This window comes from Palaemon carinicauda, chromosome 16, assembly GCF_036898095.1.
Source record: "Palaemon carinicauda isolate YSFRI2023 chromosome 16, ASM3689809v2, whole genome shotgun sequence".
NCBI classification, from domain to species: domain Eukaryota; kingdom Metazoa; phylum Arthropoda; class Malacostraca; order Decapoda; family Palaemonidae; genus Palaemon; species Palaemon carinicauda.
Genome location: NC_090740.1, coordinates 41,675,193 through 41,692,462, shown reverse-complemented (window position 1 = coordinate 41,692,462; position 17,270 = coordinate 41,675,193). Strand labels below are relative to the sequence as shown.

Genomic DNA, 17,270 nt, shown 5'->3' with positions numbered 1-17,270 from the left:
TGAGCAGCCTGTCCCTGATGTATCATACTCATGTAAGATTTATATTAAATCTCAAACAGACTGGAATGAGATTTTGAATGATCTTTTGGGCTTGAATTGGTAACAATTGGATAATAGTGATGATCCTGTTAACCCTTTGAATGCAAATATAGTCAACATAATTGAGAGGCGTATCCCTTTTCATGTGCCAAGGTACAGAGTGAAAGATAAACCCTGCTTCAATAATGATTGTAATGGGATTTTGAGTGATCTTTTGTGCTTGGAATTGGTCACAATTGGATAATAGTGATGTTCCTGTTGGTCCTTGGAATGAGAATATAGGCAACATAATTGATAGGCATATCCCTTCTTGTGAGCTAAGGTACCGAGTGAAAGACAAACCCTGGTTAGATAATGATTATAGATGGGCTTATTTGGAGAAACAGGAGGCCTATCATCTTTGGAAGGATAAAAGATCAGATTTGACTGGGAATAATTATACTCGGCTTAGAGATTTTGCTCAGAGAGTATATGCTTCAACTGAAAAGAAATGCAATTTAACTTTATGAGAAACCCTTTTTGGTATATTTCTGGAACATAAATGGTGGACTACCTTTAAATCTGCACTCTTTGGTGTAGACGCAACAGTTCCTTCTTTACTTAAACCAGATGGCTCTGTCACTCACTGTCCAAAGGAAAAGGCAACCCTTTTGTCTGATGTGTTTAACAGTAAGCAGACTAATGCGAAACTTGATCTTCCTCATTTCTGATTTCCTAAGGCTAAACTAACTAGTTTAGCTTTTCAATTTTGTGAAATTAAAGCTCTCTTGATCGCCAACTTGCCAATTGCTGATAGCTTATCGCTCACCAGCAATCTTCGACCACTCGTCAATCATCTTCGGATCATTGTTTGCCAGTATCTTTCCTATCTCCTAGGAAGTCAGCCAACTCGCCGATCCCTTAATCGATTGTCAGGCATCCAGAAGTCCCCATCAGCAGCTTATCGACAGATGAGCTGCTCGTGATCACCCACCTATGGTGCAGCGATCTCGGGATCCAGCCCTTGACCATTGTCGACGTTCACTGAAACGATGCCGTCATAGGGAACGTCGTCGTTCACGCGAAGAAAGGCTTAGCAAGCCTTCTGCTTCACGAGCCTGCAGACGCTCTCCGGAGCAACGAAAGTCTTCTCACTGTTCACGCTTGCCTCGTTCTCCTCCTTGCAAATGCAGGACATTGCGTTCACCGTAGAGAACAGGTAGAGATAAAGTTGTTTCCCTTCAGCAGGTGTTCAGGGTTCCGAGAGAACCTTCTGCACGACTGGTACCACACCCTCTTAAGGAGACCTCAGCACTACAGTCTCCCACTTGGCTGTCTTTGATCTCGGGTAAGCCTTCCTTACAAAAACCCTCTTCGACAATCCCTTCTGGGGATCTCTCTGCAAGCACTGCTAATGGACAGGAACCGATGGTTTGTAGCCCTGGTGAGGGCACTTTCGCAAGCTTCTGGTTGGAGACTCCCAGGATTCCCCTAGAGAAGTCCTCGCTGCATGCAGATCTAAGGCGAAAATCCACGGTTCCTCCCAGCAAAGAAACTTCAGTTTCTTCCTCTCCCTTGAAGAGGAAAAGAGGAGCTCTTGAGAAGGTGGTCTCACCTAGGGTCAAGTTGACCCCAGTTAAGATGTCAAACCGGAGGTGGAGTATCACCGTGCCTACTCCTTCTCGACCAGTTGCTCTACAACCAGCAGGCCCGAAAGAGGCTCCACGCAGTGAAAAGTCCTTGGCTAGCTCCCTCCTCCCTTCTCCCATCGAGGTAATTCCTCGGGACCACTGACCAGCCACCAAGCCTGTGGAAGAGGACTTTCCTCTTCCGATGGACGAGCAGCGTAAGGGGGTGCCTTCAAGGACTTCCTTTTTGGAGACCTTCTTACCCCCAATAAAAGAGCTGAAAGATGCCAAGATGCTGTCCAATTCTTCGGCGAGGACCGCAAGAAATGCAGAGGAAGCCAGGCAGTTGTCCCCAGCTCATTAATTCAATGATGACCACGACCCACCCCAAGATGATGTCTCGTGGGTGGAAGATTCCGAGTTTGCTGGCAGTCCCAGACCATCGGAGGCAGAGCAAAGAGAGTCAGAGCATATCTTCTGGCAGGTGTTGGCCTGCATTAGGGCCATCAATAGGCTGTCAGACCCGGTGATGGCCCATCAGGAGGGCAAAGACAAGGTCCTAGACTGGGTCTACATCACTCAAAACCCCCCATGATCAGTGCAGCCCTGCCCTGGTCCCAGGGCCTGAAGAGTGCCCGGTGAAAGGCGTTCGCTCAGAACACTGGCTCCTCTGGCTCTTATCCGAGCAGGCTCATCCTCTAGACTCTTTCCACCACCGAGTGGGGCAGCAGAGGAAGTACTACGAGGTCCTTGATGAGCATATTCCGGCCCTTCCTTTACACCATTCCTTAGAGGAATTAATAAAGGGGATCTCTCTAGAGAGACTTTCTGGTCTTCAAGTTTCATTCTCTGCGTCTAAGATCCTCAATCAGGAGAAAGTGGGGTCTGTGAGAAACCTGTTGCGGACTGAAGACTTGTCCAAAGAAAGCTCCAGGAAGGCAAATGAGACCTTTTTACCGTTTGGGACTCGAACCATCGAGTTCCTTGCCCACCAAGTTGTAAACTTGTGGGCAAACACCATCTTAAGACGTAGAGACTCTATAGTGGAGAGGTTCCATTGCCAAGTCCCACAGAGTGAGTCTATGAAACTTTAGCCTCTCTTGAGGGTTCCTCCCTGTTTGAGCCAGAAGACGTTAAGTGAGCTGCGGAGAGATGGAGGATATCCAACCAGGACTTTCTGCTCCATTGGGCCTTAACATCCCAGCCCTATAGACCATCTACTCATCCGTAGACCAAGCATCAGAAGCCGAAGACGAGTATGACAACAGCAACATCAACGAAAGTGTACAAGAAGCCCTTTCCTACGAAGGGCTGAAAAGGCCCCAAGTCCTCTCTTGGAGGGAAAAATCTTAGAGGGGGTGGCCAAGGTCGCAACCGCTAGGATGGGCAATCCCCTCACTTGCCCACCAGTGGGGGGATGCCTGCATTGCTGCTGGCAGAGGTGGATGCAGCTCGGGGCCAAACGCTGGACAGTCTCCGTGATTCATTCAGGGTATCGCGTCCCGTTCATTCAATCTCTCTCTCCACTGACGAAGACTTCAGTTCCATCAAGCTCCTATGTGAAGGGATCCGCAAAGGAGCTGGCCCTTCGGGCCGAAGTCCATACCATATTGAAGAAGGGCGCTCTCCAAGAGGTCCTTGACGACTCCCCAAGATTTTTCAGTTGACTTCTTGTGAAAAGGCATCTGGAGGCTGAAGGCCTGTCAGCTCTGAACAAGTTTGTCAAAGAAACTCCTTTCAGCATAGAGACGGTAGACACGGTCAGACAAGCAGTAAGACCACACTTCATGTGCACACTGGATCTAAAGGACGCATTCTTCCAGATCCCAATCCATCCATCTTCAAGAGAATCATTCTCGACAACAAAAAATGCCAGTTCAAGGTGCTGTGCTTTGGTCTTTTCACAGCACTTCAGGTCTTCACTAGAGTGTTCGCTCTTGTGTTATCTTGAGTTCACAGAATCGGGATCCGTCTCTGACGTTATCTGGATGACTGGCTGATTCTAACAGACTTGGTGGCAAGCCTTCTTCAGCACCGAGAGAAACTTCTGGGGCTTTGCCAAGGTCTGAGGATCATGGTAAACCTCAAGAAGTTATCACTGCTTCCTTCTCAATGATTGGTATATGTAGGAATGATAATAGACACCAACCTTCACAAAGCCTTCCCATCAGATGAGAGGGTAGTGAGTCTGAAGAAGGTTGCAAGACCTTTCATCAGATGTGAAGAATTCCCAGCCCAGAGGTAGTTATGTCTCCTCGGTCACCTATCATCCCTGACCTGTCAAGTTTTAAATGCCAGCCTCTGGTTATGATCCCTCTAATGGTGGCTGAAGTCCATGTGGAACCAGCCCTTCGATTCCCCGGACATTCCGATCCCCATGGTACCAGAGGAACGGACAGACCTCAAATGGTGGGGTAGCAGATGAGAATTTGCTAAAGGGCGTCGACCTTCCTCCCCCCCCACCCCCCACCTCCACCCCCCTCCGGACTTGATGCTCTTTTCAGATGCATCAAAAGAAGGGTGGGAGACCTACATACTACACCACACGATCTCAGGCCTATGGTCAGAGTCCGAAAAGTACCAGCACATTAATCTCCTAGAGGTGAAGGTTGCCTTCTTGGCCTTTCAACAGTTCCAGTAGTTCCTGGAGGGTCACTCAGTGATGGTGATGAGCGACAACACCACAGTAATGGCTTATATAAAAAAAAAGAAGGCGGCACTTTTCGCAGCCCGTATCCCATTTGACAGTAGAGATACTGTACTGAGATGGGCAGAAGACAAATTTGGTGACCCTATCAGCTCGCTTCATTCCCGGCAAAAGGAAAGTGCTCGCAGACAACCTGAGCAGAGTGACTCAGATAGTGGGCTCAGGATGGTCTTTAAATCATCTAGTATCCAACAAAGTCCTGACTTTTTGGGTTACCCTGACAGTTGGTCTGTTTGCAACGGCCCTGAACGTCAGGCTCCTGTTGTACTGCTCCACAGTCCTGAACCCCAAGGCTCTCTGGCAAGATGCATTCCAACAATGGCAGGACAACATCAATATTTATGCCTTTCCCCCGTTCTGTCTGATGAGAAGAGTCCTCGACAAGACTGAAACTTCAGTCAATCTCTCAATGACCCTCATAGCTCTGCTATGGCATCATGCAGAATGATTCCCAGACCTTCTACAGCTCCTGATGGAGCTTCCAAGAAAGCTCCCTCCACGACACGTTCTACTTAGACAACCACATGCCAACATCTTCCACAAAGCCGTAGCTTCGCTATGACTTTATGCCTGGAGACTATCCAGCAACTCCTCACTCAGAGAGGATTTTCGCAACAGGTTGCCAAAAGGATGGCTGAACACCTGCGAAGATCTCCAGCTTCCTTCTACCAGATAAAGTGGAATGTCTTCTGTGGTTGGTGTCATGGAAGGGTGTATCTCTCCCCTCGAAGCTGCTATCCAAGCAATAGCGGAGTTCCTTGTACAGAACATTTGCGGGAGGAAATGTTCCTCCTGGTTTGAGCAGTAAAAGGTCACCACTCAGCCTTGAGTCTAGCCTTTAAGCTGAAAGGAGTAGATATTTCCTCTTTGCTAGAACTTTCTCTCCTCATACAGTAAGGAATTTGAGGTACTACCTCAAAAGAACAACAGTAGCTCGCACCCGTGTGTCATCACTTTTTATCAGCACGGGGAAGGTCAAAAGGAGGATCCCAAAAAACACGATCTCTGCTTGGATTCGCGAGGTTATTAATCTCGCACTAAATCCAGATCCTCCTCCGACACATCAACCCAGAGCACACGACATCAGGGGCATTGCTATGTCCCTGGCCTTCAAACGTAACTACCCTGTGGCGATGGTTCTACAAGCAGACGTGCGGAAGCGTCAGATGACTTTCACTGCCCATTACCTGCAAGATGTAACCCACAGGAGACTCGATACATTCTCTATCGGTCCTGTGGTGGCTGCACAACAACTGGTTTAACACCTCAAACTCCTTGGTGGACAAGTAGTATGAGGTTGAGGGCATTTGTTACTCTTTCTTTTCTTCATCTTCCCCTCTCTTGGGCAACTCAGCGTCCAAGGGTCCTTTGCAAAGCTGACCTCAACTAACTGCAGGTAAATCATTGTTCCCTTGTGTATCCTGGTATTGTGTTGATACTGTTACGTCCCCATACCCAGGCTAGGGAGTACAGTATTGTGCATGTCTGGGTGACCTCGGAAGAGCTCTTACCTTGACTGTCACATTGCTAGTATCACAAACACACAGCTTGTGTAGGCCGCAGACTATGCAAAGCAAGGTTTTAGTGAGGTGTAGGATTTCCACCTAATATGTGCTAACACACATAGAGGGGAATCCCCCGGGTCAGAGCCAAAAAGCTAGATTGGCAGCGACTTCCACCCTCCTAATAGGTGAGTCAACCCTTATAAATATTGTTAGTTTGTATTTTAGTTATGGAACAAATGAAAAATTTGGAAGTAATTTGTATTTTTCCTAACGATACAAACCTGTACCTATTTAAACAGATTGGCCCGCCAGCACCAGTCCCCCTTGAAGTCCTACCTCCAAGCAAAGTGAGGCTCACAGCCAAGGTGTGTGAGTGAAAAGGGTAGCTACTACCCCCCACCCTCACTACCCCCCACCCTCACTACCCCCCACCCTCACTACCCCCCACCCTCACTACCCCCCACCCTCACTACCCCCCACCCTCACTACCCCCCACCCTTGCTAACTAGCAGGTGGGTGGTTAACCCTCGCTAAATTTCTAATGGCTCGTCTTTCAGCTTCGCCGAAAGTAATACCCCTATAAATAGCTACAGGTTTGTATTGTTAGGAAAAATACAAATTACTTCCAAATTTGTCATATTTCTTAGCTCCAAAGTTATCTGTTATTTTGTGCAAGTTAGCAAGAAAAGGAGCTTTAGCACTTGTTTGAAAATCGGTAATGTTACTCCAGTATGGAAATGTGTTTGTGGTAGCTCAAGCCCAATTAATTACTGTTCAATTTCCATAACTTCCATATTATCCAAAGTTTTTGAACGTCTTTTGGCAAAACGTCTAAATAGGTTTGAGGAGGGCAATTATCTGTTCCCTAGTTTGCAGTTTGGCTTTCGTAAAGGCCTTGGAGTATGTGATGCCCTTTTTACAATCTCCAATGTTGTACAGAAATCTCTTGGTTGTGGTCAGGAAGTTCGTATGATTGGCCTTGATTTTAGTACTGCCTTTGACCGTGTTAATCATGAGGCCCTTGTTTTCAAACTCAAACAATTGGGAGTTGGTGGGTCATTTCTCAACATCATTACTGAATTTCTAATTAATAGGTCACAAAGAATTGTTGTTGATGGACACCATAGTGAGTATAGGAGTGTGATATCTGGTGTTCCTCAAGGTTTATTGGTAGTAGGTTGGCCAGGGCATCAGCGACCCATTGAGATACTACCGCTAGAGAGTTATGGGGTCCTTTGACTGGCCAGACAGTACTACATTGGATCCTTCTTTCTGGTTATGGTTCACTTTCCCTATGCCTACATATACACAGAATAGTCTGGCATATTCTTTACAGATTCTCTTCTGTCCTCATACACCTTACAACACTGAGATTACCAAACAGTTCTTCTTCACCCAAGAGGTTAACTACAGCACTGTAATTGTTCAGTGGCTACTTTCCTCTTGGTAAGGGTAGAAGAGACTCCTTAGCTATGGTAAGCAACTCTTCTAGGAGAGGGACACTCCAAAATCTAACCATTGTTCTGTAGTTATAGGTAGTGCTATAGCCTCTGTACCATGGTCATAGACTGTCTTGGATTAGAGTTTTTTTGCTTGAGGGTACACTTGAGCACACTATTCTATCTAATTTTTGTTTCTCTTGTTTTTTTTTTAATTTTTTTATAGTTTATATTGAAATATTTATTTAAATGTTGTTACTGTTCTTAAAATATTTAATTTTTCCTTGTTTCCTTTCCTCACTGAGCTATTTTCCCTGTTGGGGCCCCCGGGCTTATAGCATCCTGCTTTTCCAACTAGGGTTGTAGCATAGCAAGTAATAATAATAATAAAAATAATAGTGTTCATGGCCCGTTACTTTTCATACTATATACACATGACACGGGGTTTGGCCTAGAAAACAAGCTTGTTGCATATGCAGATGGTTCTACTCTCTTTGCATCCATTCCATCCCCTGAATGTAGATCTGGTGTTGCTGAATCCCTTCATAGAGATCTAGCTAAAATTAGTGCATGGTGCAAATTATGGGGCCTGAACTTGAATCCAAACAAAACTCAAAGTATGATTGTTAGTAGGTCGAGGACTGTTGCTCCTCAACATCAGCATTTCAGCATTAATAATATTTCTTTAACTCTGTATGACTTAATATTTTAGGTGTGATTCTCGACAACAAATTTATGCTTGATAAACACATTTGGTCTGTCTCTTCTTCAATTGCACAAAAAATTGGCTCATTGAGAAAGTCTTAAGATTTTCGGTGATCAGTCTATTCTGAAGAAGTGTTTTAATTCTTTCATTCTAACTTGTTACGAGTATTTTTCTCCTGTCTAGTCTAAAGCTGCTGATTTTCATCTCAATTTGTTGGACAGGAACTTAAGGTCTATTAAATCTTTTATTTTTTTATCAAGATATTAATCTCTGGCACCTTCGTTCAATTAGTTTGATATGCATGTTGCATAAGATATTTCATAATTCTGAGCAACCTTTACATTCAGATCTTTCCAGACAGTACCATCCTGTTCGTAATACTAGATATGCAGTTAATTCTAATAGTCAGGTCTTCTCCATCAAGAGGCTCAATACAGATGGAAATTGATGGTTGAAAGTTTTCAAGGAAATAAAGGGATTTTGACGAAGGAAAAATCTATTTCTGGGGAGAGACCTTTGACGCCCGGTGAAAAGGGTCCTTCTTTACACTTTTCTGATATAAACCTTCCAAATATACCAGAGAAAGATAAAAGCATGGAATGCAGAGGTTACTACCCTCGCGCGAGCACCTTGTGGGTGTCGTGTATAAAGCAGGGGCGTGTGAAAACCACTATTCACAGGCTGTCTTCCATTTAGCTAATTCCTTCGTCAAAAGGGATGGGCCGATACAGAGGCACCAGCTACGCTACCTGAACCACACCACCGACGCCCGACGCGAGCGCCATCTGAACAACATCCTTCTGTATTGAACATGATGGCTTGGAAAGGAAAGGGTGGGATCGTACAAAATAACAGGGAAGGGTTTCACCGGGCGTCACAGGTCTCTCCCCAGAAATAGATTTTTCCTTCGTCAAAATCCCTTTTCTGGGTCGACCTGTGACGGCCGGTGAAAATGTACCAGAGAATGCCTTCCAAGCCCAATAATAAATAGTAACCTAATGAGGAGAGAGATAAACACCATGTAAGGAAAATAATATACTATATTAAGGTAAGTAAGCATAAATTACCAACTAGCCAAAGGACATAGTGAAAGTAAGGCTAAATAAACATGATAACAAGGAAGCATCCGAGTATCAGAGCACAATATGCAACAAAACTGACATGGCTGAGAATAACCCAACACTAAAGTTACGGTAAACACAATAACAGTTAATAACCATAGGAACTAAACATGTAATAAACTTAGGGCTAACGAACCACCAAAGAGAGCGGCGACGTGGTGCGAGTGGCAGGTAGGAGGGAGAAGAGGAGAGATGGATGAAAGGAAGAACAAGAGATTAATGGGGAGAGATGAGGCTCCCAGCTGCAACCGTTGGGTATTTAAGGGCCTGTAAGTTCTTTAGATAGTGGCGTTTGAAAACCATAGGAGATTTCCAACCCGTGTACTTTTTAAGGTCATCAAAATCCATATTTTGGAAATAATTGATGGAGGTAGCTACTGACCGGATATCATGAGCATGGGGAAATGATTCCGGATTAGCTTGTTTAATGAAGTATAGGATTTGTTGCCTAATGCCTTGAATGGAAATAGTACCTCCTTGTTCTCTGATAAACAAGGAGCCAGACGAGCGGGTGGCAGTTCTAGCTAAAAAGGCCCTGAGAGTAGTGACTGGACACAGAGAAGTATCTTGGAGAAGAGGAATAATCTTCCAAGGGGACCACCTATTTTGTGGGTCCTCATTTTTAGCTAGGAAAGCTCTGGAGAAAGAAGTACTTCACCTGAAGGGAGGAAATCTATGTTTTCTGAGTTTCGTGAGAGAGCTGCTAGTTCTGAGATTCTAGCACCCGAGGCCAAAGCCGTTAGAAATAAAGTCTTCCTAAGAAGAGTGATATAGGAGCAGGATTCATTGTCCGTGTCTGACGCAAGTTTGAGGACATCGTTCAGAGACCAAGAGACCTTTTGTGGACGAACCGAAGGACGAAGCCTAGCACATGCTTTTGGAATAGATGAGAAATAGGAATCTGCTAGGTTAATGTTAAACCCAACAAGGAAGACCTTCTTCAAAGCTGACTTGATGGTGGTTATAGTGCTAGCTGCTAGGCCTTTGTCAAATATGAACCTAAAGAAGGAGATGGCTAAATTAGGAGTCATAAAAGTATGGTCTGAATTCTTTAAGAAATCTGCTAGTTTCTTAACGGCCGAATCATATTGACGAATTGTAGAGTCCCTTTTGTCTGATTCTATAAAGAGGACATTTTCCGGGTCGATGTTCGCATCTCTACGAGCTGCAAACTTCAGGAAGTCCACAAAGTTAGGGTTTTGGCTATCCTTGAGGAATCTGACACAGTCCGAGTTTGGACTACTTGGGTCAGCTTGGGGAATGGGATCCGGAAGGGGCGGAGTTTCAACTCGAGGAGGAGAGGAAACCAACTGCTTTTTGGCCAGTGAGGTGCTACTAAGGCCACTGCCCCTTGGAAGGAGCGTAGTTTGTGTAAAACTTTCATTAGAAGATTCACTGGAGGGAATAGGTAAATCTTCTTCCAATGGTTCCAATCCAGGGTTAATGCATCCATGGCATAAGCCTGAGGGTCCAGGTTTGGGGTCACATAACAGGGAAGTTTGTGATTCAGTTGAGTCACGAATAGATCTACCTGGAGGCCCGGAACCAGCCTGAGTATCCACCGGAAGAAATTTATGTCTAGGGACCATTCCGATTCCAGTGGTTTCGTCCTGGATAGTGAGTCCGCTATCACATTCTGGACTCCTGCTAGGTGAGTTGCTGACAGGAACCAGTTCTTGTCTGCTGCCAAGGCGAAGATAGTGACCAGGACCTGATTCAGGTTGGGTGACTTGGATCTTCCTCTGTTGATGCAGTGTACTACGGCTGTGCTGTCTGAGACTACTCTAATGTGGGACGACTTTGGAGGAGAGATTCTCTTCAGGGTCAAGAACACTGCCATGGCTTCGAGAACATTGATATGGAACTGTTTCATGGCGGGTGACCAAGAGCCCTGAAACATTTGATGTTGGGAGTAACCCCCCTAGCCACTCAGAGATGCGTCCGTATGAAGTGTCACTTGTGGAGGGGGGAATTGCAGAGGAACCGATTTGGAGAGGTTCCTCGGTTCGGACCATGGGCGTAGTCTCATTTTTAAGACAGTGGGGATCTTCGAGATCTTATCTCTTAAAGGTATTGTAGCTCTCTTTCTCCAAACTCGATTGATGTCTTTGAGTTTGGCTTTTAATAGGAGATCTGTTACTGAAGCAAATTGGAGAAGGCCGAGGATTCTTTCTAAAGCTCTTCTGGACACCTGTTTGTGTTTGAGAAAGTTCCTGATCTTGGAAGCTATCTCCTTTACCTTTTTGGGAGGAAGGGAGAGCCTGTGCTTTGAAAGGTCCCACCGAATGCCTAACCATTCGAAGCGGCTTGATGGTTGTAGGTGAGACTTTTGGAGATTGACTTGGAATCCCAGTTTGCCGAGAAATCGAATTACCTTCGTCATAGCTCTGTTGCATTCCCGGTTCGACCAAGCCCAAATGAGCCAATCGTCCAGATAGGCGATGATCTGTATCCCTTGGTTCCTGAGTTGCTCGAGCACTGTCTCTCCCAGTTTCGTGAATATCCTGGGAGCAATGCTGAGACCGAAGGGCATGACTTTGAACGCAAAGGCTTTCTTGCCTAGGCGGAAGCCTAGGTAAGGAGAGAAGTTTCGAGCTACTGGCACATGATAATAGGCATCGGTAAGATCGATAGAGGTGGTGACGGCCCCACGGGGAAGTAAGGTCCGAACCTGAGAGATAGTCAACATACGGAACTTGTCGCAGAGAATGTAAGAGTTTAGTTTTGATAAGTCCAGAACCACTCTCAACGCCGACGAGTCTTTCTTTGGAACTGTAAATAGGCGGCCTCGGAATTTCAGTGATCGAACCCGTTTGATTGCTTTCTTCTTGAGTAACTCTGTGGTGTACTCTTTCAGGATGGGAGTGGGTCTCTGGAAGAAGGTCACTAGTGGAGGTGGAGATCCCTGTGACCATTTCCAACCCAAGCCTTTGGATATTATGCTGTGAGCCCATGGACTGAAGGTCCAATGGTCTCGAAAGTGATAAAGTCTCCCCCCTACCGGGATCACATCATTGCGAGGGAGTGAATTTAGGTCCCTTCCCTCCCCGGGCACCCCTTGATCTAGGTCCGCCTCGATGGCGGAACTGTCCTCTACCTCTGTAGCTTCCTCTCTGGTGTCCACGAAAGGAACCGGAGGGTTCGTAGCTAGGGTTGTATGCAGGGGAGGACATCCAAGAAGACATGGGGTTGGGCTGTGTACCTGGGGGAGCAGTGAGGTAGACCACCTGTTGAGGAAGAGCCGGTTGCTGAGAAGTCGAAGCAGAGGAAGACTGTGTTGACGTGTGGGGAACTGCCGATTGGTGGTAGTGACCCCGGTTCGTCTTGTAAGGGGTAAATCTCAGATTTTTCTTGAAGAAAGTTTGGTTGTGGGATTCGATCTTCCTTTTGGTTGTGAGGCCCCACCTTACTTGCAAATTTTGGTTTGCCCTCGCAGCGTCCTGAAGAACTTTATTAACTTCATCCTGAGGGATTAGGTTCTTACCCCAGCAGGAGGATGCTATCAGCCTGTTCGGTTCATGTCTGATAGAAGCCTCAGACAGAACGTATTTCCTGCAGCTAACCCGAGCCGACCAGAAGTCGTGGAGGTCAACTTGGTAGGACAGAAGCAGGTTCTTTGTGAAAACCCTGAACAAAGTTTCAGTCGGGTAAACAGAGGCTAGGGACTCTATGGAGGTGATGGAGTGGAGGGACCTAGCTAACCTATTACGTGCCTCGAACTCGGTCTTGAGAAGATTCTCTAGTAATCTGGGAAGCTTCTCAGAAAAAAGAGTAGAGGCGCAGTCTGGGTCTAGCTTCCCTACCGTGAAGGTAGAAGAAGCGTCATCCCAGGTGGCAGAGGTACTCGGGATGAGCATTGAGGTGGTGTCCGTCTCTTTGAGAGCCGGCATGGCAGAGCCTTCCTTGACGGCCTGTATTGTCAGATCTGTCACTTTATCTATAAGTGGCAAGGTAATGGACGATGCCGTTGTAAAAATAGTGTAGGCACCTTTGTGTGGGGTGAGCTTGGAGTTGGTACACCCCCATTCTGATAGAGTCCTGGCCCAGACAGCTTGGGCCTGTTCTTTTGGAAATATCACCGTTTCCTTCGGTACCTTGTCCATTCTAACCAAGGCATGCTCCTTCAGACGGACGAAGCCGTTGAATGGGAATTCTAGCCCCGGGGGGTAGAATTCTAGGTCCTCTAGAGGGCGGGTGCCTATGCCATCTAGAGTTAGGGTACCATCTAAGTAAGGAGCATGCAAGGCAAACCTCCAAGGGTTGTTTTTATAGAAGGGGGGTAACTTCGACGCGTCTGGGGCTGAAGGCGGAGGAATCTGAGTTCCGGAGCGGATCAGATTCGCCACCATATCTTTTAGCTCCGTCATAGCTCCAGAGTGTTGCTGAATTTGTTCTTTGATCATATCCCTGATTAAGTCGACGGATAAGGAGGGTTCCTGAGAACCACCCGCCGACGAAGCCTTGGACTTAGCGGACTTCGACTTCTTAGAAGTTATGGTTTTACGAGAAGTACCAGGGATATCAGGAGCAGTCGAGGGTCCGGGGACCGGTGACGTAGACAATAGTGAAGCTGAACTAGGTATTGACTTATAATTACGGAGTGGCTTCACCTTGGGTCGTACAGGGACAGAGGGATCCCGAGGAGAAGCCGTAGGCTTATCAAAGCCGAGAAAGGAAGAGGTAGAAGAAGGAGTAGGAGATAAAAAGGTTTCCACCAACTCGACACCACCTACCTGCTCGTCCATGGGCTCGATGTCCAAATCCAGAGCTGACACGTCCCCCGATAAAAGAGATTCGTCTTCCGTGGGGATGGTCGCTCTGACCGCTTCAATTAAAGGAGCAGCCGCCTCCGGAGTGACTGCTGCAGTGGTAGAGCCTGGGAAGAGTCCGGAGGCCATGTCTCCATTGAGGAGATAGGGTGCGCCAGAGGGAGCGTTCCTGCCGAAGCCCGACACCCAAGGACGAAGAGCAGCTCTTGCCGACCGAAGAGATTCATCATCGGCCTGAAAGAGGTGAGGGGATTAGTGATGAAGGAGAAGGATCGTTCTCCGAAATAAGCGATGTATACCTAATTAAGGAACAAATTAAATCATCGCCAAAGGATAAAAGGAACAAAACGAAAACCAACTTACGTCATTGTTCAGGAGTAAGGAGGACCACTCGTAACAGAGCGTGCACGATTCCGGGAACCACACCATATATGGGGCTTGTCCCGGCTCCCGAATAAAGGAGATAGCGCAATGTGCATGCGATCGGCAGAGGTCATGTCCAACGGGATCGTTGAAAGCGGCGGGGCAGCCCTTGGCAGCGCAGCGGACCTTCTGTAAAAGAAAGGAGACATAAGTCTGGATGTTCCTTGAGACTCTGGTAAGGGATTAAGATCTACTAACAGAGTCCAGATAGCATGAAATGTGTGTGCATAGAATGGTTCAATGAATGAGAGCCGGAGCTCCATATTAAATATTTTAAATATAAAATTTTTCTGCACCAGAGTGTGCCGGAGCAATCAAAAATGGGTCTGTATCACTATAAATATTATTAAAATAAGAATAAAATAAATTAATGTAAGCTGCGGAACCTCCGACAGGGTCGAGGATTCAGTGATAGGCCCGTAACCAATAAATTATAAAATACAAGCAGTAGCTAAAAGCTAAGGCTAACATCATTGCTAAGCGTATTGGTGATCTCCGGTGAAGCCGGAGGTCCGGTGAAAGGTCCGGAATAAATAAGTTGTGATTAATAATGAATATTTTGTGTGGATATGGCCGTGGCCAGAGTCTGGGTGCAAGGGACCACCGGGGGGATGAGGCCCTGCCAGAGGGTTGCACTCCAAATGATATATAACTATAGGTTCCAATCTCAATGAGTATCCCTCATGGCGGAGTAGAACTCAAGGCGGAGTGGATGAATGTTCAGATCCTACTCCCAAGCCGTAGCGGGGAGAGGACGGAACTACGAGGGGAACAGGTGGCGTCATAAAGCTGGCCCAAAACAATGACTCACACACGAACAGGACCTATTAATAACGCTAGCTATATTAACAGTACTGTAACCACATAATAAAATAAATCGTAAAATATCATATACCCGTAGAGGGAGAGGGGGGAGGGAGAACCCGTGATCGTATAAAACGGAAAATGGGAAATCCACCTCTCCTACTCGAGGCTAAGAAAGAAAACGAGAGAAAGGGTAACTCGTGACTGAGCGACAGAAAACGAGAACTCCATGCTCTCGCTCTCGTGGTTACACTATAAAGAACCTAATTAAGCACACTATAATATGATATAAGTATAACAATAAAATTATAACGTCAAATACAAGACTATGAACGAAGAATAACGTCTGCGTTAACAAAATTTAAAAGGATATAGTCCACTGACGAACGCCTCTCAGGCCGGGTACTAAACTATAATAAAGCCAGAACGCTAATCTTGTTCGTCCAGACTGGACTTGCCAGCAAAAAGTACCATAGGAAATAATAATAATAATAATAATGATAATGGTTCAAAAAGGCGTAAGGCCAGTGACTTAACTAAGAACCTAACTGACAGCGTACCAAATGGGCAAGACTAACATGAAATTCCCAGCGAGGCAAATCAAAACAACAATGGCTGCCGACACCGCGGAAGGCCAAGCCGGTCGAAATAAAAAACAACACAATACTGGGAAGAGAACAACTGCCCGGTACTGCAAAAAGCTGTCAAAACAAACTATGGTACTTAACATTGGTATTGGTGAAGTTGGAGCTTCGGCCATGATGAAAATAATCCACGAAACGTGAAAACACTGAGAACACAAAAATCTAAGACCAAGCTAGCAAGTCCAAAACAGAAGGATGTTGTTCAGATGGCGCTCGCGTCGGGCGTCGGTGGTGTGGTTCAGGTAGCGTAGCTGGTGCCTCTGTATCGGCCCATCCCTTTTGACGAAGGAATTAGCTAAATGGAAGACAGCCTGTGAATAGTGGTTTTCACACGCCCCTGCTTTATACACGACACCCACAAGGTGCTCGCGCGAGGGTAGTAACCTCTGCATTCCATGCTTTTATCTTTCTCTGGTATATTTGGAAGGTTTATATCAGAAAAGTGTAAAGAAGGACCCTTTTCACCAGCCGTCACAGGTCGACCCAGAAATGAAGATTGCAAGGTAGAGCATGCTAAGTATTCCAGTATTGATTGTGAGGTCAAAAGAAAAGCCAGGAATGACTTGAGGGAATATTTAGTCAGTACAGCAGATGAGGGTGACAAAGCTATGAATTCAGGGAGTAGCTATGGTGTAAGAATTGCTCATAGAATTATTATTGATATCTCTACTGGTGCAAGAAGAAGCAGCATATACGTACCCATAAAAAAGAAAGATGTATCTGTTATAACAACAGAAGATGAAGAAAGGCAATGTTGGATGGTGAGGTCATGAATAGGAGATATGAAGGGAGTAATTTGAATGATATACTGTACCTGAAGGTGAGGAAGACCTTAATGTGCCCATGAATTAATTCATTGTTTGAAGTTGAAGTTATCTTAAAAAAACTCAAGAGATTTAAAGCCCCTGGATATCATGGAATAACTGCTGAGATAATATTGTTCAAAAATGAAGGGACTCCCAGAATGCTTACAAGATTATTTTGTAGAATGTGGCGTGAAGAGGCAAAACCTGATGAATGGGAGTTAAGAGTGATGGTGAAAATGGCAAAAAGAGGGAAATCTGACTAATAGAAGAGTGTTGGTGAAAATGGCAAAAAGAGGGAATTCTGACTAATAGAAATTATTACAAAGGCGTCACAGTCACGCCAGTTGTCATAAAAATATATAGTATGCTCATTCTAAAGACTAGTGAGAAAGATTGATGAAAAGCTGAGAGATGAACAAGCAGGTTTTAGATAAGGTAGAAATTTTACTGATCAAATTTTCATTTTGACACGTGGTACAGAATTGTGTAGAATATAGAAATCCAATTTTGATGGCATTTTTGGACTGAAAAGCCTTTGATAGTGTGCACAGGCCAATTTTGTGGATAGTTTCTGCGTTATTATGGAGTTCCTCTAAAATATTTAAATTTGATTCTGTTCATGAGCATAGCAAGTGCAAAGTTATTGTTAGTGGAGTCCTATCAAACAAATTTCCTGTGAACAGTGGAGTACTGTACTCAA

General features: G+C 45.6%; 1 protein-coding gene across 1 annotated transcript in view; it reads left to right on the top strand.

Moving 5' to 3' along the window:
• LOC137655729 (pentatricopeptide repeat-containing protein 2, mitochondrial-like) overlaps positions 1-17,270 on the top strand; it is a 264,814-nt gene that overhangs the window by 33,392 nt on the left and 214,152 nt on the right. The window lies entirely within an intron of this gene.